The sequence below is a fragment of the Macaca nemestrina genome, chromosome 12 (assembly GCF_043159975.1).
Source record: "Macaca nemestrina isolate mMacNem1 chromosome 12, mMacNem.hap1, whole genome shotgun sequence".
Classification (NCBI taxonomy): domain Eukaryota; kingdom Metazoa; phylum Chordata; class Mammalia; order Primates; family Cercopithecidae; genus Macaca; species Macaca nemestrina.
The window spans coordinates 16315050-16342164 of NC_092136.1; the positions used below are offsets into that span (position 1 = coordinate 16315050).

A 27115-nucleotide genomic window follows, 5' to 3' on the forward strand; every position below is an offset into this window, starting at 1 on the left:
AGGGATCAGATTATGAAGGGATTGGAAGACTCACGAGGCCAAGAAGTACTGTGGTTGGTTTTAGTTTAGGACTTTATATTTTAAGACTTCAATATACAAACTTAGTTTGAGTTTACTTCTTCAGCTATTCAAGGAGAAGCAGCAAGTGGAATGTGAACAGATCCAAAGTATCAACATATGAGAGAGAAAGCCTTTCCCTAAGAGTAAATAAGAAAACAAATAATTAATTTATTAATCATGGATCCCAGTTGAGTCTACTGAGATGCGAAGCCACTTGACATTTAGGTATTTGCATTAAGCAAAATACAGTTGACTCTTGTTTTTTAACATGAGTTTTTTTTTTTTTTTGAGACAGAGATTTGCTCTGTCACCCAGGCTGGATGGAGTACAGTGGCACAACCTTGGCTCACTGCAACCTCTGCCTCACAGGTTCAAGTGATTCAGCCTTCCAAGTAGCTGAGACTACAGGCATGCACCACCATGCCTGGCTGACTTTTGTATTTGTAATAGAGACGGGGTTTCACCATGTTAGCCAGGATGGTCTTGAACTCCTGACCTCAAGTGATCCACCCACATTGGCCTCTCAAAGTGCTGGGATTACAGGCGTGAACCACAGAACCCGGCCACAAAATACAGTTGACTCTTGAATAGTGTGAGGGTTAGGAATGCTGACCCCTGTTTAGGCAAAAATATGCATATGAATTTCAATCCCTAAAATTGTAACTACTAATAGCCAATTGTTGACTGGAAGCCTTACTGGTAACAAACAATTGATTAACACATATTTTGGATGTTATATGTATTATATACTGTATTCTTACAATAAAGTAAGCCAGAGAAAAGAAAATATTATTAGGAAAATCATAAGGCAGAGAAAATATATTTACTATTCATTATGTGGAAGTGGATTATCACAGAGTTCTTCATCCTCATTGTCTTCATGTTGAGTAGGCTGAGGAGGAAGAAGAGGAAGGGTTGATCTTGCTGTTTCAGAGGAGGCAGAAGAGGTGGAAAGGGGGAAGGGGAGGCAGGAGGGGCAGGCACATTAAGTATAAATTTTATTGGAAAAGGTCTGCTTACAAGTGGACGGGTGCAATTCAAACTTGTACTGTTCAAGGGTCAACTATAATCCTTTATGCTTTGCAAATAAAAAGCACAGCTAAATAATACCTGTTATAAATTACATTTTAATAGAAAACCAAAACTGCCTGCATGAGGTCTTTTTGTCCAGGGTAACTTGACAACTGCACTACGTGTTGTCAATCAACTGAAGTGCTGAGATTGGACATCTGAAAAATTAATCAGCTTCCAAATGGGTTTTCCCCAAAATCCATTCTTAATAAACTTGTAGTGGTTACTGCAGAAAATATTGCTTAGGTGACATTTAGACATAAAGACAGTAACAGAAAGAAATGATCCCTCAGCATTCTTTTAACTATAACATTTGACCTTTTTAAGTTTCTGTAATTCCAGGTCAAAATCAAACAAAAGTTATTTAAATAACATCAAATTTCAGTTGGCAGTTCCAGGTAATTGAGTGAAAAAACTTGCAATCCAAATATATACTTCAGTTCTATTGCAAAACTATAGGGGTGAAGGACAGAATCTCGCCATGGTAATTGCTAGTGGGCATGGGGATAGGGACATCTCTGGCTGTTTTTGTGATTGAATGCACTCTCCTTTCTCAATTCTCCTTTTGGGTTGTTATCAATGTAAAGAACATCGACTTCTCCCTCTGTCTATTTCTATGGGGAAATGAGCCTTCTCATTTCTTCCTCCATTAATGTCAGAGTCCTTGGCTCCACTCCAATCCCAGTGCTTGTTTTAAATTGGAGCAAAGTATGAGGCATGTCTTCCCACACAGTCTAAAAATTCCTGTTTAAAGGGATTATCTATATTCTGGAACATAAGCTTGCCTAAAAGAGCAACTATCTCTATTTTTCTGACTATTTCCCTTCATCTGGGATCTGGGTCATCCAGATTAATTATAAATTGTCAAGAGGCACAGGCTGAGCTTGGCTGGAATAATTGTCCACACGATGCTACTGAAGACACTTCAGGAAAACACTCTGCTCCAATATCTCACTCAACGACTTTCTCTGAGGTTAGGTATGCCTCCAATGGTCTTTTTTCAGATGAGTAGTGTATATTAGAATCAAATGAATGTATTCATCAAACATTTATTACCCATCCACTATTTTTATGTAATATGATAAATGTAAGGAATGAACAATAACTATGGCAATAATTACTTTTTTTTTTTTTTTTTTTGAGACGGAGTCTCGCTCTGCCGCCCAGGCTGGAGTGCAGTGGCCAGATCTCAGCTCACTGCAAGCTCCGCCTCCCGGGTTCACACCATTCTCCTGCCTCAGCCTCCCAAGTAGTTGGGACTACAGGCGCCCGCCACTGCGCCCGGCTAGTTTTTTGTATTTTTTAGTAGAGACGGGGTTTCACCGTGTTAGCCAGGATGGTCTCGATCTCCTGACCTCGTGATCCACCCGTCTCGGCCTCCCAAAGTGCTGGGATTACAGGCTTGAGCCACCGCGCCCGGCCTGGCAATAATTACTATTTATTGAGCGTTTACTAAGGGATAGGTACTCTGCTAGGTGCTGTATAGGCAGTATTTCATTTAATTCTTTCAAACTCCTCGAGAGGTAAGTATTATTGCCTTTACGTTGTAAAAGAAAATACTGAGCTTTAGCAAGGTTAGTTATCTTGCCCAAAGTCAAGATCACCCAACTAGAGTGTTGCAGAGGTGAATTTGAACCCAGCTGCTTATATCAAAGCCAAAGCTTTCAGCCAACATACTATCCTTGAGGAGACTATAGACTGGTGTGAGAGGAGGGCAGGCAAACTAGCAATTACGTTGAGCAGGGCTTTAAAAAAACCCAGTGGGAAGTCAATAGAAGGGGACAAGAAAACTCCAGATTGAGGAAGTCCAGATGTGCAAAGAGTGAGAACATGGTGTGCACAAGAGAAGGTGGAAACTCCAAGTGGCTGGAGAAGGGAAGGTGGGAGAAGGTTGGAATGGAGATTGGAAAAATGCTCTAGAACAAAATCATGAAAGATTTCAAGTGGAGAATCTGGATTTTATTTTATAGATTTTATTTTATAGAATGACAGCTTTGTCATACCAACCGACTCCCTCCATAACAATTTATAATTAACTACCATCCTGAAATAAAATTTACAGATAACACAACATACCTACAAATGTACTTTTAAGAGATAATCAATATATCATTCTAACTCTAAAGAAAAGTAAAGGTAAAAGGAAAACAACTTAAAAAATAAGTATTTAACATTTAAATGCTAAGTGCAGCTGTTGTAGAAGACATGATAAAATAGTTAGATGTTTGCATCTGCATGTTATCATGAATGTATCAGCTACAAATGCAGATTGACATGATGATTTCCAGGTATTAAAGACTCAACTACCATGAGAGTGTTGCTTTTGGTTATGTGATTTCTCCAAATGGTAAAAGTTTCTGGTTAAATTTCCCAGCAAAACAGTCTGACCTTGCCTCTATTTATGTGGTAGTTGCAATTCAGGTAATCCATTGTATGTTAAAATTGTGCAAAAATACTTTGTTTTTTTCTAACACAGAGTTAGGTTCTATGTTCAGTTAATGATAAACAAGGTTTTCACTTACATAGTATCTAAAGGGATATTTGAAAATCATGGTTGATGTTGACTATTCTTACCTGTGAGATACCATGCCATGGCTTTCGTAATTCCTGCTCCCTAAATACTGGTAGTCTCCCCCCAACTATTGGGACAACTAACAGTGTTCCTGCAAGTTAAAAAAAGTCTCTAGAGATCTTTACCATTCAGTTAGGAGCAAAGTAAAGGAAGTAAATTAAGAATAATTTAAAAAGCCCTCACCTAAAGGAGGTCCAAATATCATGAGGAAGATTGACAAGAAGACAGTTATTAGGAAACTCCCCTTAGTGCTAACACAGTGATGGGAGATAGAAGAGGGAGACCTAATTCTGCCTAGTGCCAGGAAAGGTCCCACAAAGAGAGAGATGCCAAAGCTGGTGAATGTTGACTTGGACTGTGCCGAACATGGTAGAAGGAGAACCTTCCAGAATGAGGTCACAGCACGTGTAAAGATATCAGGGGAGGCCAGGAGAACCTGGCAAAGCCAGGGTACTGTGTGAATAGCCCAGCACAGGGAGTTCAGGAAGGAGGGGAAAGGATGCTGGAAAGACGGGCCAGGGTCAGCCCAATCCTGAAGATTACAGATCTCTTGATCTATCCAAGATTATTAGCAGAGAAGTAACTCTGATTTTTGTTTTATATTTTAAAAAACCATTATTCACATCGTGGGGCAAAGCTGCAGTATGCCGGTGTTCTCAAAGTATGGTCCCTGACCAGCATTACCTGGGAACTTGTCAGAAATACAAAGTTTTAGGCCTTGCACCAGAGCTACTGAACCAGAAATTCTGGAGTTAGGGCCTAGTTAGAGTTGTTTTAGTAGGCCCCCTACCTCCACTTTCATATCTAATAGACATTTCACACTCAACATGTTAAAAACTGAACTTTGGAGTAACAGCAACTGGATTGACCGTCCCGCTTTGGACAACTGAAGCAAATAACTCAACATAAGAAGCACTGGTTTTCAGATATTGGACACTAGGCAGCATAGGACAATGATCCCTAAGAGAAGAGAAATGGGTGAGGTGACCCTTCTGATTGTCTCAAATTAATGCCTGCAGAGAGTTTCCAGGGCATGGCACCAGGAATGGAGAATTCAAACAGAACTGTGATCTTCCTGAGTTGAGGACACAGTTAAGAATTTAGGGATCCCAGGGTGGCTAGAGTGAACAAAACAGAGTACTGGAGAAGAGAGAGCCGCACAGAGAGAAGTTGCATGGGTGTGCACACACATGTACACACGCACACAGAGGGAGAGACCTTTGGAAATCGGTAGATTCTCCTGTGTTTTCAACTGAGTATTGATGAACACATGCATGTGAAGAAACTACCTGAGGTCTTGGAAAGAACCTTTGGAAAGGAGTGGGCAGAACAATCTTAGAAGCCCAGTTAAGACCAGGAATAGTTCATGTTTCCACCAGCCAGAGTGGGAAAACTTTGTAATAGATGGGGTAATGGGAAAAACATTCAGAAGGGTATTGCCTCAGTAATAAGTTAATATTAGCTCCAGTGTAAAGGCTACATTAGTCCCACTGAACAAAACTTAAAAGCAAGCCCCAACAGGATTAAACACATTCTGAGTAATTTAACTGCCTCTTCAAACAAAACTCAAAAATATTTAAAAGAGTGTAGAAATATCCATCACTCAAAAAGCTAAAATTCACAAAGCCTGGCATCCAATCAAAATTACCAGGCATGCCAATAAACAAATAAATAACATAACATAAATACATATAAAAAGCAGGAAATATGACCCATAACAGGAAAAATATCAACAGAAATAGGCCCAGAAATGAATAGATGACATAATTATTAGACAAGGACTATATAACAGTTATTAGAACTAAACACCATAAATTCAAGAAAATAGAGGAAGCAGTATATGCCAAGGAAAGACACAGTCTTTTTCATTCAACCCAAATCTAACCTTTACAGGTGAAAAATACAATGTCTGAGGTGAAAAATATGTTAGATGTGATTAAGAGATGATTAGGCACTAAAGAAGAAATTTTTATTTTTAAAATTTTATGGCCGGGCGCGGTGGCTCGAACCTGTAATCCCAGCACTTGGGAGGCCGAGATGGGCGGATCACGAGGTCAGGAGATGGAGACCATCCTGGCTAATATGGTGAAACCCCGTCTCTACTAAAAAATACAAAAAAAAAAAAACAAAAAAAACTAGCCGGGCGAGGTGGCGGGCGCCTGTAGTCCCAGCTACTCAGAAGGCTGAGGCAGGAGAATGACGTAAACCCGGGAGGCGGAGCTTGCAGTGAGCTGAGATCCTGCCACTGCCCTCCAGCCTGGGCGACAGAGCGAGACTCTGTCTCAAAAAAAAAAAAAAAAAAAAAAAAAATTATTTATTGATTGATTGAGTCTCACTCTGTTGCCCAGGATGGAGTGCAGTGGTGCAATCTCAGCTTACTGCAACCTCTACCTCCCTGGTTCAAGCAATTCTTGTGCTTCAGTTACTCACATAGCTGGGATTACAGGTATGCACCACCATGCCCAGCTAATTTTTTTATTTTCAGTAAAGACAGTGTTTTTCCATGTTGGCCAGGCTGTTCTTGAACTCCTGGCCTCAAATGATCCACCTGCCTCAGCCTCCCAAAATGCTGGGATTACAGGTGTGAGCCACTGCACCTGTCCAGTAAAGAAGAAATTTTTAAATTTTTCTATTGCTATGAAGACATAGCAATAGAAACTGCCCAACATGAAACACACAGAGAAAAATGATTGAAAACAAATGACAGCGCATCAGTGAACTTTGGGACAATTTGAACCAGGTTAATATATGTGTAGTTTGAGTCCTCAAAAGAAAGGAGAGAGAAAGGGAACCAAAACATAATTGGAAGAAATAATGGTGGGAAAATGTTTTAATTTGATGCAAACTATAAGCCTACACACTTAAGAAGCTATACAAACTCTAAGGAATAGAAAGACTAAGAAAATGACCGTCAGGTCACATCATCAAGTAGCTCAAAGCCAGTGATAAAGACCAATTCTTAAAAGCAACCATAGATTTTTTTTTTTAAGAGACATTGTATGCTGAGAATTACAGCTGACTTCTCATTGGAAACAATGGAAGCCAGAAGACACAGAATGATACCTTTAAAATACTGAAAGAAAAAAACTGCTGAATTAGAATCCTATGCCCAGGGAACATATCTTTCAAAAAGTAAAGCAAAATATAACAAATTTGAAAGACAAGCTGAAAGAGTTCATTACTAGCAGTCCTGTGTGACAAGAAATGTCATACAGGAAAATTAAAAGGAATTCCTTTAATGCCTGAATTCCTTCAGGCAGAAAAAATATAATACAAGTAAAAAGTATGGCTCTACACAAAGAAGTTTAGAACACTAGAAATGGTAAATATGTATACAAATAAAAAATTAAAGCCTGATCTTAATCCCCAAACCTGCTCTATTTATAGTCTTTCCCAGCTCAGGTATTGCTACTCTATTCTTCCAATTGTTAAGCTAAAAACTTTGAGTCATCCTTGACTCCCCCCTCTCTCTCACACTTTATATTTAGTCTGTTAGGAATTCCCATGGCTCTACCCTTAGCGTATATCCAGAGTCCAGCTACTTCTCACATCTACTGCTATGGATGTAGTCCTAGTTACCATAATCTCTAACCTGGATTATTGCAATAGTTTCCTAAAAGGTATCCCTGTATCCCCCATATTCTATTTATTTTTCCAAGATGGAGTCTCGCTCTGTTGCCCAGGCTGCAGTGCGGTGGCGTGATCTCGGCTCACTGAAACCTCTGCCTCCCGGGTTCAAGCAATTCTCCTGCCTCAGCCTCCCGAGTAGCTGGGATTACAGGTGCCTGCCACAACGCCTGGCTAATTTTTGTATTTTTAGTACAGATGGTGTTTCACCATGTTGGCCAGGCTGCTCTTGAGTTCCTGACCTCATGGTCTGCCCATCTTGGCCTCCCAAAGTGCTGGGATTACAGGTGTGAGTCACTGCACCCAGCCTCATATTCTATTTTTAACGGGCAGTCAGAGTCATCCTTTAAAGTATAAGTGAGTTCATGTCACCTATATGCTGAAAATCCTGCAATGGCTTTCCATTTCACTTAGGGTAAAAGCTGGTTATTAAACAATGGCCTACAAGGCCCTGTGTGATTTGCACCTCCTACCTCCACCTCTCTGAACCCACTTCCTGCTACTTTCCCCCTTGCCCAATCTATTCCAATCATACTGGTCTCCTTGCAGTTTCCTGCCCAATCTGTTCCAATCATACTGGTCTCCTTGCAGTTTCCTGAGCGCATCAGGTACATGCTGGCCTTAGGAAACCCTAAGTAAGTCGCTCTTGCTGGAGTCTCCTTTCCCCAGGCACCCTTTTGGCTCATCCCCTTGCCTTTTTAAAGTCTTTGTCAAATGTCACCTCCGGTTTATGTCTCTTTCTGAGTCCATTTAAGTTGCTACATAAATTACCATAGACTGGGTAACTTATAAACCAAAGAAATGTTCTGGAGGCTGGGAAGTTCAAGATCAACGTGCTGATAGACTCGGTGTCTGGTGAGGTCTGTCTTCTCGTTCATAAAAGGTATTTTCTTACTGCATCTTCACATGGTGTAAAGGCTAGCTAGCTTTCTGCAGTCTCTTTTATAAGGGCACCATTCCCACTCATGAAGGTGGAGCCCTAATGACCTAATTATTTCTCAAAAGTTCCCACCTTCTAATACTATTACAATGAGGATTAGGTTTCAATGTATGAATTTTGAGAGACACAATATTCAGACCATAGTAGTCTCTTTCATTAGAAGGTAAACTCCCTGAGGTCAAGTACCTTTGCTATTCTGTGTACGGATTTATCCCAAGTACCTAGATCTGTGCCTCTCACATGTTAGGTGTTCAGTGTCTGTTGACTATTGAACAAGTAGCCTGTTCTGGGTTCCACATGAACAACTGACCTAAATTCTAAGCCTAGGTCTTACTTGAGTAGACCCATGAGAGCTCTCCTTTACTAATGCTATAACACAAATATCATATACATGCTCAGTCTTCTTAAAGATAGAACTCTATGTTATTTCCCATTAGCTTTAATATTACATGTCAACACATTCAATTGTGAAATTAAAAGAGATAATGTGAAAAAGTATTTCGTAAATGATAAAAGTGCCTATAATTTTTAGTTGTTAGTATTATTTATCTCACTGAGTTAATTAGTCTATTGATGTGGTTGACCAATGCCATTTTTAGAGTATTAATTTCATCACTGTAAAGTAAATATCATAATGTCTCCTCAGTCTATCTTGCAATTATTGTTGAGTTTTCAAGTTTCAGTCATTTGCGTATCACCTTACAACTTTTCTCATTTCGTCTATTACTCATGTTTTTCTCTGAACAGTCTTACTTTTTATTTTCATAAATTTATTTTAAGAAAAAATATACTACCTCATTGAGAGGTAGAGTCATTTGCCACAAATAGAAGGCACATTAAATATACATTAAAATGCCATTTAGCTATTTAATTAAAAAAAGTTGTATCCTGCCAAAAACATCTCATCTTCCATTCCTGATACCACACTTTTGGAAGCATAAGGTGCTAGAACACTCTAAATTGTGACAGAACATGTAGAAATGATTGTGATTCATAGGAATATTACTATTGTACTTTTTGTGATTAATAAAGAAGGCGAGCATTCAACCCTTGATTCATCAAAAGTGCAAACTAAATTTTATCTGTGGAAAACACACATGTACATACTTAGAGAAAACTCAAGATTAAAGGTTGAGAGCACACTTTTAGTATGAAGAGAGTCTCCGAAAGTATTGGTTTCTCAAATAAAGTAAGTGATTATATGTGATGAAGTTGGTCACCAATCCAGCCCTTCTGAGCTGGCATGGGTCCCTAGCCAGCTTGGAATTATCCAGTTGGAATCATGTGGAGGGTAGGGAAGTTAAACTGCTATGACAAGGAGACCCCAAAATGCAATGGCTCATTTTCTCTTCAGGGTGGGTTGTTGAACTCTGCTCCCTGTGGTGGTTCAGGCCAGCTGGAGAACACCTTCGAGGCTGTCTGGCATCTTAGAGGCTGGGTGGCTGTGGTGCTCAGGAGGGATGGATGTCTGTTGTCTTAAGGGCACAGAGGGCATGCATAACTTCCACTCACATTCCACCGTCAAGAACTCAGCCACATGGCCACCCAATCTCCAGGCAGTCCTATGCTCGGTTAGCTCTCCTACCGTGGAAGGTGTGTTCAAGTCCCATTAGTCATTTGTTCTATTAGCTTTTTATTCTTAGCTCCCGGTCAAGATCTTTGAATTGACAATCACTGTTAATGGAAACTGGCAGCTTTCTTTCAAGATCAGAATTTTGAATTCATCCCAAATGAACAGTGCCAGCAAACAACTAGTGATTATTAGGTGCCTGATGTGACAAGACTATGATGTCTTAATTTAGTTCCCAGTGGGAGGATACATGTCACACAAACTGCCTCGCACCACGAAGGGAAAAGAGAGCTGTATACAGAGACAGTAGGTGAGAGTCTGGAGTAGGGGAACAGCCCTGGAGACAGAGAGGGGCCCTGTATAATATGGAGGAAAAGGAAATGATCTAAATAAAAAGGAAAATTAAAGGAAAAAAGTTAAATAAAAAGGAAAATACTTATCAACTTAAGGAGGATAAGTCCCTATCACAGAGTATAAGCTCAAACTCTCTGGTTCAGAGGAATAATGTTCATAAAGGATTGTGTGAACTTATGTCATCTACTTAATTAAAAAAATATATTTTAGGTATTAATTTTTAGGTCTACCTAGATTATAAAGGATTCAAATGTCATTTTTTCCACCTTGAGAGAAGTGTTTTAACCACAGTGTGCTCCAGGGTCACAGCCTGAGGTTTCTTCCAGAGGCACCATCAAGAAACAGCTTTAAGGCCCACACTATTGTATATGCTCCAGGGATTTAGGTTAAGGACGCTGTCTTTGACAGTGGTCAGTGTCTCCACAAGAGCAATTCCTTTCAGGGCTAAGTGCCAGGAGTTTTGTTTCTCTGAAGAACTGAAATGTTTTATTCCCTTGACCTTTGAGAATCTTGTGACTGATTACAGTTTGTCTTTTCACTTTGGCAACCAGGAAGCTCAGTGCCAAATTTGTCATTCACTTAAGAACTGCACAGAACCATGGTGATCTGCCTTTGAATATAGTTCCTTAATCTTTGCTCTCAGAAATGACTTTTTCTGATTTACATTTTATTTGGTCTAGATTATTATTAACACAGACATACATGGTGTGAGGTATGAGGGAGTATGAATAAATGAAGAAGGAACCTAATGCGCATTTACCTGTCAACTGTTCGTATCTTTCCATATATGCTCCCATTTTTAGTCTTACACACACGTATTTTCACATACTTGAATTGAAAGTGGCATAGACACTAGAATAGGATACAGAAAGAGACTAAAAGGGATCTCAAGGGGCATCTGCTTTCCCATCACTGTGTGCTTATGAACTTCCTACTACTTTCTGTCAGGCGATTCTATGGTTTATGCTGGAACACCTCCATTGAAGGTGAACTTATTATCTACCAAATGTGATTCATCTCTGGGAAGTTCTGATGATTAGAAATTCTCTATGTATTGTCATCTTACGTCACCTTCTACCCTTTGAATCTACCTGATGGCTTACACAATAAATGTTACTTCTTTGTCCATTGTTAGAAGCATTTGAAATAGGTGATCATATACCCCAGTGACTTTTTTTGACCAGATCCCTCAAAAATTCTGTAGATGACTAGGTTGAGAGTCCTCTCAGTAATCATCCTGGCCACTCTCTTCCAAACACATACCCTATTCCCCTAAGTCCTTAAAAGAACTAAAGCTTAAAAAAACTAAACTCAAACTCTTAATATGTCCTTGCCCCTAATTTTAAATACCTGGGTCTTATTAGCATTTTGTGTATTCAAATTATAATATAGACTCACGGTAGACTTTCTGCTAAACAAATTCCCTGAATCCCTTCCATACGTACTAGAGTAAGTTATCTATTCTCCAACTTGTTTTTGGGAGATCAGTCTTTGGGATCTAAGTGGAAGGTTTTATATTTCCCTATAATACCTTTTTCTCCTTCTCCTCCTTCTCCTTCTCCTTCTCCTTCTCCTTCTCCTTCTCCTTCTCCTCCTCCTCCTCCTCCTTCTCCTTCTCCTTCTCCTCCTCCTCCTCCTCCTCCTGCTCCTGCTCCTGCTCCTTCTTTTTTTTTCTTTTTAAGAGATCAGGTCTAATTATATCGCCAAGGCTGGCCATGAACTCTGGGGCTCAAGGGATCCTCTTGCTTCAGCCTCCTGAATACCTGGGACAAGTGTGCGCCACCACACCCAGCTCCTTGCATTCACTTTCATCCTGGTATGTTTAAACCATAACTCAGGACTTGACCAAATTATCCTAGATGTTTATTTTATGTTCTAAAATATTTGCTCCCCTTCTTGGCTTTTTGTCACTCACAAATTTGATGGTCTAACTCTCTTGAGGCAGGGCTAAAAATCCTATGGCAAGCAAAGCCAGGATCCTTGCTGCTTGTTAGCAGAAGTCTCCTGCTAGGTAAACACTGTTCAACTTGTAAAGCAGTATTCTGTGTGCGCCATTATTTGTTGATATTAATCTACATGCTAGCATCCAAAATAGAATTTAGTAAACCTCAATTGAGAACAAATTATGTTTCAGGCATTGTGTTCAGAGCTTTTGCATACATTTAGCTTTATTATTTACTGGATCTGTGACACAGAAATGTTCTGCGGAACAAGGCCAGGACTGCTGTTGCAAAAGCTCTGAACACAATGCCCGACTCGGGGTTTACTGGATTTGTGTAGGAGCTGAAAAAAACGTAAGCTCTAACATTGGTGATAATGGACTTAATATTTTAATAATACTCAATGCAAACTGAGACTTAAATAAAACTTACTGGAAATGCCAAAAGTGGTGAATTCTCTTTGGACTTAAAGCTTTTATACTTTGGTTTCAACTGGAAAGAAAAGAGTCAAATTAAAAATTAAATACATTGCTAGAAGCAAATCCAAAAAGATTGTCTCAAAAAGGCAAGATGTATTAGAGGTCTCACATTTTTTTTTTTTTTTGTCTTTGAAAAATCCTGTGACATGTAATTTCCTAACTCAGGCTTTCTAAAAAAATTTTGAAGTCAGAAATGCATTATGTATATAAAAAGGGAATTGCCCCTAACCTCTCTAATGCTATTTAGCTAGTTTCTGGAAGAGCCAGAATTTGATGTCAGCTCTTTTCTCTAATAAACAATGCAGTTCTTATTTCTCCATCTTGTCTAAGAAGCTAATGTGATAGACCTTTTAAAATGCCTTGTTGAAGTCCCCAGGGCACTATTTTGTGTTTCTTTTTTTTCTTAGTTAACATGAGGTCATATAGACATTTCCAGTATCAGCTCAGTCTGCAAGCTCACCATTGTCTCTCTTTATGAAGTATTCCATCTGAGTTAATCGACCACTGTTTGTTTAGCCATTCCCTTATTGTTGCCCATTTGGGTTCTTTCCAATTGCTAATTATTATAAATGGGCTTGGAAAAGTGGTAAGTGCTAGACAGATGTAAGGCTTGATCATCATTCTTTTGTTATCACACTCCCAGGATGCAGGCGTTTTTCTGTCTTCCTGACCTTCTTCCTAATGGCATTTTTATAAAAGCACCAATGATTTGAAAACATACGCTTTATTACGTCATCCAAGGCTGTATTCTTCATTTTTTTTTTTCTCTTCAAGGGTGATAGAGTAGTTCAGAAATTCTAGGTCTGTCTCTGTAATTCTTCACAGAGTGGCTAATCAAGCACATTTTTCCTTCCTATCTTTACTTTGGTTCACTTTCAAGTAAATTTATTTAATTTCCCCTACTTATCTCCTTTCTTAAGAGTAAGGAGCCAGGAAAAATAGAAATTAAGTGGGTTAATGTTCTAAAGACAATGTCCATGAAACTAAAATATAAAAATAAATATTAAGCATAAGATTTACCTTCAAAGATGTCTTACATAGAATATATATTTATTGTATGAAAATCAGAAAATATAAAAAAGCATATAAAAGTGAAAAGATAGTTATAATTCTGTTTTCCCAGAGACTCTATTACTAATATCCTGACATGTTCTCTTCTAGTTTTCTCTATGTGGAATTTCTTTCTTTATGGAGCAATTTTGAAAAGTTTTAAAAATTTAATTTATTTGAAAATATTTTTAGGTTGTGCACAAAGTGGAAAGAGAACTCACTCACTGGAGTTTGGACTCTGCAGGCAGAGCCATTTCTTAAGGCCAATCCTGTCTTGGTCTCCTTTACCTGGGTAACTTTGAGCAAGTTCCATTAAGCTGTGATTTTCAGAGTATAGTGGCTCCTTGCATCAGAATCTCTCAGAAAGCCTTATTAAAAATTTATATCCCTGCATCCTACACCAGGTTTAATGAATCAGAAGCAGAAGCGAGAACTACTATCCCGACCTTTCGGGAGTTTTCTTTCTAAATGAGTACAGTGTGGGAGTGGGATTTGGGCAGGGTTCTCCAGGGTAGAATTTCTTACCAGAGGACTCCTTGGATGGGGTGGGCAATGCTCAGGGATCCAAAAACCTTAGACTTTTTTTTGTAAGTTTATATCATTTCACATGTGTGCATTTTTTTGTGGTGAGGATGTCTTCACTTTAACCGTCTCCAGATTTATCAAAGAGGTCCTTACCCAGTAAGACGTCTAAATCTTCAGTGATCTAAGATCTCTTTAGACCTCCCTCTGTAATGGGCCTCTGGTGGCTGTGGGAAGTGTGGCTGCTGACCTTGGTAAACGTCCGCCTTCTTCTGCCTTGGCCAACAAAGGTGTGAACCTCTCCTCCACCTTTTCCTTTAGTCATGTGACTTTGGGCAAGTTGCATAGCTTAATTCCTCTCTTGAAAAAACTTAATAGTACCAGTAGTATTTTATTTAATACCTATGATTTCCAGGCACTGCTCTAAGCACCCATACCTGATTACCTCATTTCAGTCCTCTTGACAACCCTATGAGAGAGGCACTATGATTATCCCTCCTTAATAAATAAGCAAACAGATAGAGAGAGATCAAGTAACCTGCCCATGATGACACAGCTAGTGGATGGTACAGTTGGCATTCAAAAGCACATTTGCTGCCTCTAAAATCTATCCTACTAGTGCTAACAGTATTATTATTATATTATTTCTAATAACAATACTATCAATTATTAATGATACTAGTAAACACCAACAAGAGTAATAATGTTGTAACTCATAGTACTAATTGAAGGCATGTACTAGATGGGTGATTCTAACCAAGTGAATTACTTAACCTCTGGAGCTTCCATTTCTTCATTTGTCACCTGGAGATAGCAATGACATCTGCTTCACAAGGCTGTTGAGAGGATTTAAATGAGCTAATGCATTTAGAGCATTCACATGCCACATAGTACCACCTGATGGATTTCTTTTTATTGTAGTATAATATATATAACATAACATTTAGCATTTTAGCCATTTTTTAAAGGTATAGTTCATTAGCATTAAATATATTCATATTGGGCATTTACCTAATAGAGTTTGTTTGTTTTTATATTTCTAGGATCTGTAGAGTGCTTCGCACAAAATTTGGCACATTGCGATTATTAATAAACTCCTTCTCTGTCCCTCCACCAGCATTCACAAACTCTAAAATACTACAGAGGTTTCAGTGACTATTCTTTTGTGCAGTATGAGAAGGAGAATTATGAGACACCCTAAATGACCTTGGGCATATTATGACTTAACTTCTCTCTGGCTCAATTTCTTCATCTGTGAAATGGGGATTAGAGCACCACTCACTTGATGGGGTGGTTGGAAATGACATGACCTGTGTGACGCTTTGGATAGTTCTAGCCATGTTAAACAACCAATGCAGGATAGTGAAAATGATCTTATTTTATCATAGTCCTTGCCCCTGGGAAGAGCACACTTACATGGGTGCAGAGGAATTGCAGGCTGGCTGTGGTTCAAGATGGCTGCTTTCCCTCAGTTCCCTCCCTGCCATCCTGACAGTGGGGGCTCAGGAGAGACTGAACAATTGTGTGAAGAGGAGGAGTGAGCCTTTCAGGAGCCCACAGAACTTTTCGTTTTATAAAAAGCTTCAAATGAGGCTGCCATAGTGGTCTTGGTATTTTTGTATCTTTTCAGCTTCTATTTAGAGTGCAGAGTTGGCGTGGGAATGTTTTCCTTTATTTCAAGCTTTAAGTAGTTGTTGGGTAACAGCTGTTTTTGAAGATAATCTTTGAGGCACTGAGATGCTGCTGTAAAAACAATTTTCTTGAATTCAAAAAAGTCTTCCTTCTTTTATGTGCTGGATTTTATTTTTCTGCATGCTTTTGCTCATGCTGTCACTTCTAGAATTCTCTTTCTATCCTAACTCTTGCTCCTCTGCTATTGTCAAAATCATCCCCATTCTCTTGCTGACACTTGTCTCATGCAGCATTCCCCATTTCTTCATTGATGACCTTCTATGGGCCTTGTATGAGCGCTCTGCCTTGAGTGTTCGTTAGTTCTAAAGAAGTCATTCCCTACCTCGATTGCAGGTTGTGGAAGACAATAAGGCCTTGTTCTATTCATAACTATTTTCTCCTTGTCATTAAGTAGAAAATTATTGTATATCTTTCTCTTTGTCAAACCAATATCCAAATACCCTACTTGTTTTGGGGGGGTCCCCAAATAAGTAGATAGAATAGCCTCTCCTCTTGCCACCAATGCAAGATGAGACACAAAGGGGTCCATCTTCTCTGTCTTCTGGCTGGTGGAACACAGTAAAAATCATGGCCAGAGTTAGCATTGCTCATTCCTGCTTAAGCCTGATTTCCAGCCTTCCTTTCAGCATTGCAAGCTACCAGAAACTCCCTAAAATAATTTTTCTGTTTAAGTTAATTAATCCTGGTTTCTGTCGTTTGCATTTGCAACCAATAAGTTTTACTAGTATAGTATTGTGAACACAGTGGAAACCTCAGGATCTACAGATCCTGTTTATAAACTTCAGTTCACTAAAATCCCATGTAGTAATCTGTTGTTTATGCCTCTTCAGCCTTCTGATGTCTGATGTTCCATCTGATATTAGCAGCCTAATTTTCTTTTTCCAAACCGCTTATCTCTATTCTTAGTCCTTGTGGTTCAGGTGGAGTTGACTCCAGTCATGCCTGCAGGGTAGGCATGTCTGGTCAAGGCGCTGAAGCCCTCTGGCTACCGTGATTGGCTCAGGGAAGGGCATGTGACTTCATCCAGGCCAATGAGAGTCAGTCCCAGGACTTTTGCTGGATCTATAGGGAAAGAAATGTGTCCTTTCGCTGCAGTTGCCAAGTTGGTTGGCTGGAGTTCCCAGGCAGTTGCCAAGTTGGTTGCCTAAAATGCCTTTCACATGAGGGAGAGTTGACCTGAGAATTCAGCCATGTCAGAGGAAAACAAGCTGAGAGAGAAAGAGAAATAAATTTCTAATGACATTGCTTGAGGAACAGGATTGAATTGTCCCTGAGTTGTAATAGTAGCAGCTAACATATATTAAATACGTACTATGTACCAGGCACTGATCTAAGCATTTCTTGTATTGGTTTCCTGGGGCTGCCATAGCAAAGGTACCACAAGCTGGGTGGCTTAAACAACAGAAATTTATTTTTTCATGATTCTGGATTCTAGAAGTACAAATTCAAGCTATTGGCAGGTTCATGCTTCCCGTTATGAACCGAATTGTGTCCCCCCATCCCCTTGCATTTATATGTTGAAGTGCTAACTCCCAATGTGACTGAATTTGGACATAGGACCCATATGGAAGTAATTAAGGTTAAATGAAGCCATAAAGATGGAGTCTGGGCCGGGCACCGTGGCTCACGCCTGTAATCCCAGCACTTTGGGAGGCTGAGGCGGGCAGATCATGAGGTCAGGAGACCAAGACCATCCTGGTCAGCATGTGAAACCCCATCTCTACTAAAAAATACAAGAATTAGCTGGGCATAGTGGTACGTGCCTGTAGTCCCAGCTACTCTGGAGGCTGAGGCAGGAGAATCGCTTGAACCCAGGAGACGGAAGTTGCAGTGAGCCTAGATAGCGCCACTGCACTCCGGTCTGGTGACAGAGTGAGACTTGTCTTAAAAAAAAGAAAAAAAAAAAAAAAAAGAAGGGGTCTGGATCTGACAGGATTAATGTTTTTAGAGAAGAGACACCAGAAACCCATCTCTCCTCCACCACACCACCATATAAGGACACAGCGAGAAAGTGACCATTCCATTTGCAAGCCAGACAGAGTGCTCTAAACAGAAACTGACTCTGCCAAACCATCTGAGACTTCTAGCCTCCGGAAGTGTGAGAAAATAAATTTCTGTTGATTAAGCTCTCCAGTTTATGGTATTTTTTTTTTTTTTTAAGGGTAGCCCAAACAGACTAATAGCTCCCTCTGAAATCTGTAGGTCAGAATCCTTCCTGGTCTCTTTTAGCTTCTGGTAGACCCAGGCATTCCTTGTCATGCAGCGATAGCACTTCAATCTCTTGCCTTATTATCACATGGCATTTTCCCCTTGAGTCTACCTCTGTGACTCTTCTCTTCTTAAAAGGATATCAGTCTACGTTGGATTAAAGGCTCATTCTACTCTAGTATGACCCCATCTTAAGTTATTATATTTACGAAGAGCCTATTTCCCAATAAGGTCACATTCTGAGGTACTAGGAGTTAGGACTTCAATACATATTTTTGGGGTACTCAATTCAACCCATAGCACATGCATTACCTCACTAAATTCCCACAATAAAACTATAAAGTATTATTATTATTGTACCTTCACCCAGATGAGGGAAGTAAGGCTCAGAGAAGTTCAGTAACTTGCTCAAGGTCCCACAATGAGTAAGAATTTGAAGATGGATCTGAACTCAGGCAATTTGATGACCAATCTTGCAAGTTTAGCCACTGTACAAACATGCCTGAGTTTAGCTCAGAGACATCATCCAATCACTTCCTTAATTTGTTTAAGTCAGTTTGAGTGTGGTTTCATCCCTTGTAATTGTTTCCTTCTTTTACCTTTTGCCTCATTCTTTCCTGTGTCTGAGCACTCAGGACTCCACTCAGACCTGCCCCTTAGGGTCTACCCCAGGTTCTAGAATTACTTCTTCCTCTTTCTTCCCCCCTCCTCCCTCCACATCAATACTCTTGTGCATCAGATGCTTGCTTTCAGCTGGGTTAGGAAGAAGCCAAGTGAATAGATCAATACAAAGTGAGTTGTGATTTATAGGTTGTAATTTTCCTGGGGCTTTTAGCTTTTAAAAGCAGGTTGTTAACTCATTGATTATCAGCCAGGCAGAAGTTCTGTATGAAGACAAGAAGATTGGAGGACATCAGGACAAGTGGAGACTTAGGGTTGGGCACTTTGCCTAAAATGCCTTTCACAATTCCAAGCAGATAATGCATGTGAGAGTTTAGTAGTTGAGTTTCCCTTTTGGGGTACAGTTATTGATCTCTTCTGGAGAGTGAGGATGTTACTGTAGTTTCAGAATCTTATACTTACGAAGGTTGCTGCTTTAGTTCATTCAAGATTTTGTCTTTTGTTAAGTAAACTCTCTTCCACCTGGAATTCCTTTTGGTCCATATCAACCTCTTAAACCTTACCTATAATTCAAACATGATTCAAATACCTCATACATAGAAGATTATTAGCTAACTCCTTTCAGAATGGATTTTTTCCTGATTAGCATCTATGATTCCAGTATTTTTTTAAAGCCAGAATTAGGTGTTATTCCATTTTTTCTGGTGAGAATCTGAATTCCTGGAGGCAAGAGATAAGTCTGAATCATCATCTTAAATGAAGGCAGTCTGACACATTGGTTGAGATTTGAAGTCAGAGGGATTTGGATTGAAATTTTCACTGTGAGATTTGTTAGTTCTAGGGCTTTGAGAAGATAACTAACCGAGCATTCTTAGTCATAATGTGGAAATTATACCATTTTGCAGAGCTACTGTAAGAATGAAATGATGTATTGTCTCTAAGATCCTTAATTCAAACCCAACAATACTATATGCACAAAAAATGATGTTATTTTTAGCTTCACATCCATCTCTCAACAGAAGAGAGTAACTTGCACACAGTTTAGTGCTGAGCAAATGTGTAAGTTCTATTCATAAGAATACATAACTTGCAGGCCAGTCAGAACACTGAACTTCTAGGTAATTGTGCCTTGAAGAGGAGGGTTATGTTAAGTTCAGTGTTCATGAATGAGCCTTTATTTCCCAATGGCCCTGTGAGCTTAAATAAGGCATGGTCTTCTTAGTGGCCTTAATACTTACAGCAGAGCCCAAAAATGAGCTATCTTAATTTATCTAAAATCCCTTTGCTCTATGGAATTGCTAATTGCAACTTGAAATTTAGGGAGCTGTTTATTTGCTTCTCTATTAATAGATCAGCAGCACATTTTTTTGTCCTGTTTGTTTAGATTGGCTAAATTAAAGATGAGGGGGAAGTCACAGCAGTGGCACTGGGAAATCTTATTTCGTGTAGAATTATGAATATTTTACAAGAAGTCAGGAAGAATGGGAACCTTGAGAAGCCTCTCCAAACAAGGATGAAGAGTTTTCCAAGTTGCCATCTTGGAAGCATGGGGGCACTAAAAAGAGGGTTGAGTTCCGGCTCTGACACTTACTAGCTACCAAATTTGCAACTGGGGGAAATTACTAAATCTCCTGGAGACTCAGTTTCCTCATTCATCCATTCACTTAATGCACGTATTAAGCTCTTATTGTGTACTAGACACTGTTCTATGCTCCAGAGAGATGGTGATAAAGGAAACAGAAAAAATTCCTGTCTTCATGAAGCTCCATGTTTAATACAACTAAAATATACAGCAAATTATAACAATTTTCATCTGAGGAAAGGGAATAGGAAAGTATGTGCAGGAGGGTGGATTTTAGATAGAACGTTTGGGAAAAGCCTCCTTGAGAAGTCGACATTTGAATAAAGTCAACATTGCTGGAAGAGTGAGGGAGAGGGAAAATGCTGGGTCAGAGAAGTGATGGTCTTACTGTGCAGCATCCTGGAGCACAAGGTGAGGACCTTGGCCTAGGACTCATTGGAGCGTTTAAAGTAGTGGGAGACAAGACCTTGCTTTTGTTTTAACATGATCCTTTGACTTTTGTGTGGGGAATAGCTTGTAGGAGGACAAATACAGAAGCAGGGAGACCAGTTAGGAGGCTGTTTCAATAATACAGTGGGTAGCTTGGCTCAGACAAGGGACGTAACAATGGAAATGGTGAAAAGCAATAGAATTGTATTTATATCTTGAAGATACAGGCAAAAGAAGAGAATATATCTGAAATAATTTGCTGACAGATTAGATGTAGAGAAAACCAGGATGTAAGGATGACTCTAGTGTGTTTGACCTGAACAACTGGAAGGATGAATTCACCATTAAATGAGATGGAAAATGCTGTGGGAGGAGCATGTTTTAGGGGGGATATTAGGAGATTTTTAGTAGATGTGTTGTTTGAGATGTCTGTTAGATATTCAAGTAGAGATGTAGAGTAGGCTGTTGGGTATTAAGATCTAGACTAGCTGGGCATGGCGGCTCACGCCTGTAATCCCAGCACTTTGGGAGGCTGAGACGGGCAGATCACCTGAGGTCGGGAGTTTGAGACCAGCCTGACCAACATGGAGAAACTCCATTTCTATTTAAAATATAAAATTAGCCAGGCATGGTGGCACATACCTGTAATCACTGCTACTCGGGAGGCTAAGAAAGGAGAAACATCACTTGAACCCGGGGGGCGGAGGTTGCGTTGAGCCGAGATGGCGCCATTGCACTCAAGCCTGGGCAACGAGCGAAACTCTGTCTCAATTAGAAAAAAAAATCTAGACTAAAGGGAAGAAAAGGGAAGAGGCCAAGGCTAGGTATATAAATTATATACATTTGGAAGTCATGGACATCTAAATGGTATTAAAGCCGGCAATGTAGATGGATAAAATAGAGGTCGAAGGGCTAACTCTCAGGACTCTCCTTCATTTAGAGGTCAGGGTCATATGGAGGAACCAGCAAAGCAAGATTAGAAAGAGCAGCCAGAGAGGTCAGAGGAAAACAAAGTGAATATGGAGTCCCGGAGGCCAAACAATGCCAGTATTTAGAGGAAAAGAGTCACCATCTGTGTTACATGATAATGAAAACTGAAGTAAGATCAGGACTGAGCACTGACCATTGGAATTATCTATGTAGAGGTCATTGCTGTGCCAGATCGTGACCAAACTGCTTTCTTAAGCGGGACCCCAATCCATTCTTCCTTACTGGGTGGGGCCTCCCTGTGGGAATTTCAGCAACACCAGCCAGGGTTACAAGGACAAAACTCTGATCTCTCCCTGGGATGGAGACCCAGGGGGCGGGGCAACTGATATCTCTGTGGTTCTGTTGACTCAGCCTTCCCAGACTGCTGGCTCCGGAAAGTCCAGGCAGTCTGGACAAAGAACGCTGCCCCCAGCACAGCACACCTGCTCTACCAAAAAGCAGCCAGATGGCCTCTTTAAGCAGGTCCCTGATCCTGTCCTTCCTGATGGAGTGAGAACTCCCAACAGGGGTCTCCAAACACCTTCTGCGGGAGCATCCAGGCTGACAACAGGTCGGTACTCACCCTGGGATGGACCTATGAGGCCTATGACAGGACAGGAGTTGTGTGGCAAAAAAATGATGGCACTAATCTAGGAGCATCTTTGAGAACTGGGGGCAGGAACTTGACTTTGGAGGCGTGGGTAAGGGAACGAAACAAACAGGGATAGTAGGAGACAGAGTTTCATGATGTGATATTCAAAGCTTTGATTTTTTTTGTTGGTGAGGAAGGAGGAAGGATGGTCTTACAGCGTTATTAAAGTAGTAAGGGAGGTCTCTACCCCATGTCCAGGTCCAATGGAAGGAGGAGTGAAAGAAAACATAGAACATAGCCCTTGAGAGGGCTAGAGTGTCCTCGAGGAAGAGCCAGGGTTTTCAGCTAGTGCAAGAAGGTGAAGGAAATGTTACTGGAAGAGCTTTAGGACACAGGGAAATGTACTGAGAGACCTTAAGCTCCAGAGTTGTAGTGAAATGATTTCAGGAGAGGCAGAAAGGTAGAAGAAGAGTTTACAAAATGGGATGGAGCCGCACAGACACCAGAGCTAGTGAATTCGTGAATGGAGATGAGCCGGGAGTCCTGGGCTTCATGGGGTGACGGACATAAACAGAGGTAATAAGATGTTCTTACTGGTTCTAAGGCAGGAATTGAGAGAGAAGCTGTGTGTGTGAAAAGGAGGAAAAAAATGATAAAACGTTTTTTTCAAACTTGCTATCCAGTCTTGTCTCTTCTTGTCACCTAGAAGGTTGGGGTGGGAATGGATTTGAGTAATAACTACTATGCTAAACTTAGAAATGTGACTTCATCCTAATGGATAAGACTTTTTTCTTAGTTGAATTCTTTGGAACAGGCTCCTTCTTACTTTTTAAACATCTCTCTCTAGCATTCTCTGCAGCCCCTTCTGCAAAGGGGCTGCAATAAGATGTTCTACCAACTTCACAGGTGCACTTTCTGCCAGTCTAGGCTCAAGATGAAATTACGGGTACAACTGAGTTAAGTCCTGGCATATGCCACAACACCCTTGTCCCTTTGATCATGTCTCTTTTGGCATTCCCTCCACCAATTACTGATCTAAAGACAAATGGTTTTATTCTGTTGAGGTGTGCGGCTACTGAGAAGAGAGAAGAAAGATACTGCTGCCAAATTTTCAGTGTCAGGGTCCTCCAGTTTGTAGGTCACAGTGCCATTGTGAGGAAGTGCTTTCTAACCACTAAAAAAGATAGTAGAGAGGCCCAAGGAGCCTCCATAGAAAAGGCTTTGGTACTAGGTTTGGGTTTGAAACCCCACCCACCACTTCCTGGCTGCATAAACTTAGGCAAATGATTTAAAATTTTAAGCCTTAAAATTTTTCCATCTTGATGAAAAGTGTGCAATTGTGAGCTGTTGAATAGCAAATAGACCTGTGATTTATAACACTCAATTTACATAATTCTCAGCAGCATTTAATAATGTTGACTCCAAACTTTCTATTCCCTTGGCTTTTGTTACTCTACTTTTTTTGTGTGTTTTATTCCTATCTTAGAACATTCCTTTTCTCCCTTTCTTTGCTGGTGTATCCTTCACTGCTTAATCATTAGGTTGAAATTCCTTAAGCCTTTGTCCTAGGTCCCTAAACCTTTCTTTTTAAAAAAGTTTATTCTATATTCTCACCCTATTTGATCTAACTCATGCTATCTCTATGCCAAAGACTCTTAAATACATATCCATAACTTAGCTCTCTCTCTGAGCTCTAGACACATGTCTGCATGAACGTTCTACTTGGACATCTCAAAAGGCATCTTAGCCTCAACTTAGCCACAAATGAATTCATGTATTATCTTTCCCCTAAATTGAGACATCTTCACGTGACTGGTATTTCCAGAAACCTGTGAGACAGTCTTGATTCTCCCCTCTTTCTTAACTTTCATACCCAATCCATCCTAAAATCCTGTCAACTCTACTTACTAAATAGATCTCAGATTCCTTTACTTTGTGCCATTTCTTCTATTGCCGTATCAAGCCATCATTGTCTCTGGCCTGGACCACTGGAACACTGGCAAAACAATTCTCTCGGTATCTATTCTATCTTTTACTTCTCATCCATTCTCCACACAAATAGCAGGAACCATATTTTAAACTTCATGTGAACATGCTATCTCTCTCTTCCTCACATTCCTGATTAGTCAATTCCAATAGACTGAGAATCATTTGGCAGCTTCTCATCGATTCCCATTATGGCCCACAAGGGGCTGCTCCTGCCTATTCACTCCTCTTTATCCTGTCTTCATCTTGAGCTACTCGTCCTTGCTATCTTGATACTTCAGCCACACTCATTGTCCAGCTCCTAGACTGTGTCGTGCCCCTTCCAATCACAGTGCATTTAAATATGGCAGTCCTTCTCCTTAGAGTGCTTTTTATTTCTTAGCCTCTATTCATCTTTCAGATCACAACTCAAATTTTGCTTTCACAGGTTATTGTTTCTTGATCCTTCCTGCACTAAATCTCTCTAAACTAGGTCAGTTTTTCAATCATTTGGCACTGTGTAATTTTGTACTTCTTAGAAATGAATTCACAAATAATATTTACTTTAGCAATTATATCATTATTACCACTGTACCCCACTAAAGTATATGCTTCATGAGAACAAATACGATGTCTGTTTTTTGCTGAACATTGTATTCCTGAGCTTGGACCAGTGACTGGCTCAAAATAAGCACTCAGTAATATTTACTGAATACATGAATGAATAATAGCTTCTATTTCTTGAGCACTTACTATAAAACAGGCATTTTAGTAAGCATGTTATAAACATTTACCTTTCATAGTAACACTATGATGAGGCTATTATTATTCCATTCTGCAGATGAGGAAGCAAGCTTAGAATAATTAATGGACTTGTCTAAGTTCCTGCCAGTTGTTTAGACTTCAGTTCCAATTGTCTCTAGATTCTATGACCCTAATATCCATCTTATATTGCCTGTTGGGTATCTGTAGAGTTAAAAATACTTTCTCTTTGGGTGAAGCTGGCCGTGGCCTCCCTACCTTGAGACTTGAATCTTCCCACCCCTTGCCCTGTGATGCCCCTTCCCTTCCTCCTCCTCTGGCACATTTTATGATTTTAATACCGATTTTACAGGATTGTTATGAAGATCCCATGATTTCGTGGTTGTAAAAGCACCAGCCTTGTATGCTGTAACATGATTGTCAGATGTAAAGTTTCTTTTTAAGAAGTTTTAATTCTTCCTTTCATGTCCGTAAGCCATTTCGATTAAGATTTGTTCTTTAGCATTTCAAGTTGCTTGTTGTTGTTAATCTCTTCATATTCCTTTCTTCATCACCCTCTTCTTCCTTTGCTGCATGCTAATGTCCAGTCATTCCTCAACATGGAGAACACATGGTATAACATCTCTATGAAGATCTTATAACAAGAGAGGCAGTGTTTGGGTCAAGTTGCCTTGGCCAGAGGGAAAAGAATTTGAGTTTAAAGAGTCGTGTGCTGACCTGGACATTCCCAGAGTAGCACTGTAGACATTTAATTTAAAGATGATGGGATGTTATGTTCTTTTGCAAGTGATAATCTTTCCCAAGCCCAGGGGATGCTCTGATGTGGGAAGCTGAGCTTGACAACATTTCTGCTTTGAGGCTAAGGGCTCTTGGTTTTGCCCATAAAAGATGCTCTCACCATCTGCACCTCCCGTGCCTTTGCTTCCTGATCTTGCGTGTTGTTTAAACCTGTTCAGTTTTTCTCTGGAGGCTGATGAAAGAGAATAACCACTGCAGGGCCATCTCTTAGGGTTGTGCCATTGTGTTCTGCACAAAGGTCCCTTGCTGAGCGTGTGAGTGGTGCTAAAATCCAGCTTGCAGTCTGCTGGCTGAGCTGTGTGCCCTGTCACAAGCTGTGTCTGTTCGGGAGAAGAGATGCCTATTTCTAATTCATAACAGGGTCTGGTAGGCAAGTTACCCCTTCCTGACTCACTCCTTGCTGGTAGCTCAAGTAGGTTTTTGCCCCATTCATATGTAATATGTGTATTTGTGTGTATGTATGTGTGCATGCATATATACACTGCCTCTGACATTATTTTTGAGAATTTAGATGAAATAACATGATGCTTCTTTCTATCAGCAGGGATCTGACCCTTTCAGAATTTCAGATGCAATGCATTACTGGCAAATTCTCACATATTCTGTGTTTGGTCTCTGTGTTCCCTCCCTCCCTCCTGCTTTCTGCTCTCCCTTTCTTTCAGATCATGGTACATTATCACCGTTGGGAGTGATGGTCTTTCTCTCGCTTTACATTTTAATTATGCTCTTCATGATGTAAATGACGAGTTGATGGGTGCTGACGAGTTGATGGGTGCAGCACACCAACATGGCACAAGTATACATATGTAACAAACCTGCACGTTATGCACATGTACCCTAGAACTTAAAGTATAATAATAATAAATAAATTAAAACAAAACAAAACAAAACAAAAACATGATTCTCTGCTGTGATTCCATGTGTTTTTATAGGTGTTTTGTAAAATGTAGCTTGTCATTTTGTGTGCAAGGCTGTATGTTACAGAAATTGTGTAGTGTTATAAATCTATTACTTTTATTTTTCACTCAGCAGAATGCTTCTAATATATAGCTGTTTTTAATTTTTCTATGGCTTTACTCGTAGGCCCAATTCCCTTTGCCCTTCTTGTTTAAATGGCTTATCAGCATAAGGTGCAGTTTAAATGTTCCCCTCTGTGAAGTCTTCCCTCATTCTTCCAATGTTAGGCTCCCTCTTCTGGGCTCCCATAGCATTTGTTCATTCTTCTGTTGTAATTGTGATCTCATTTTGCAACAACAAAAAAATCTATGTATGTGTTTGTGTTGAGCTCTTCCATGGAAGACACTGACATATA

At 40.0% G+C, this 27115-nt stretch overlaps 1 protein-coding gene across 17 annotated transcripts in view; it reads left to right on the forward strand.

Annotated features, from left to right (window-relative positions):
- Window positions 1-27115, forward strand: part of LOC105471012 (olfactory receptor 5M3) — a 377575-nt gene that overhangs the window by 59681 nt on the left and 290779 nt on the right. For 12 of the 17 annotated variants that reach the window (XR_011610560.1, XR_011610561.1, XR_011610562.1 and 9 more), the window contains exon 1: window positions 21782-22257. The exons of 4 other annotated variants lie outside the window; for them this stretch is intronic. The gene's annotated coding sequence lies outside the window, so the exon portion shown is untranslated. One more of the 17 variants, XM_071074602.1, reaches the window with a different exon arrangement.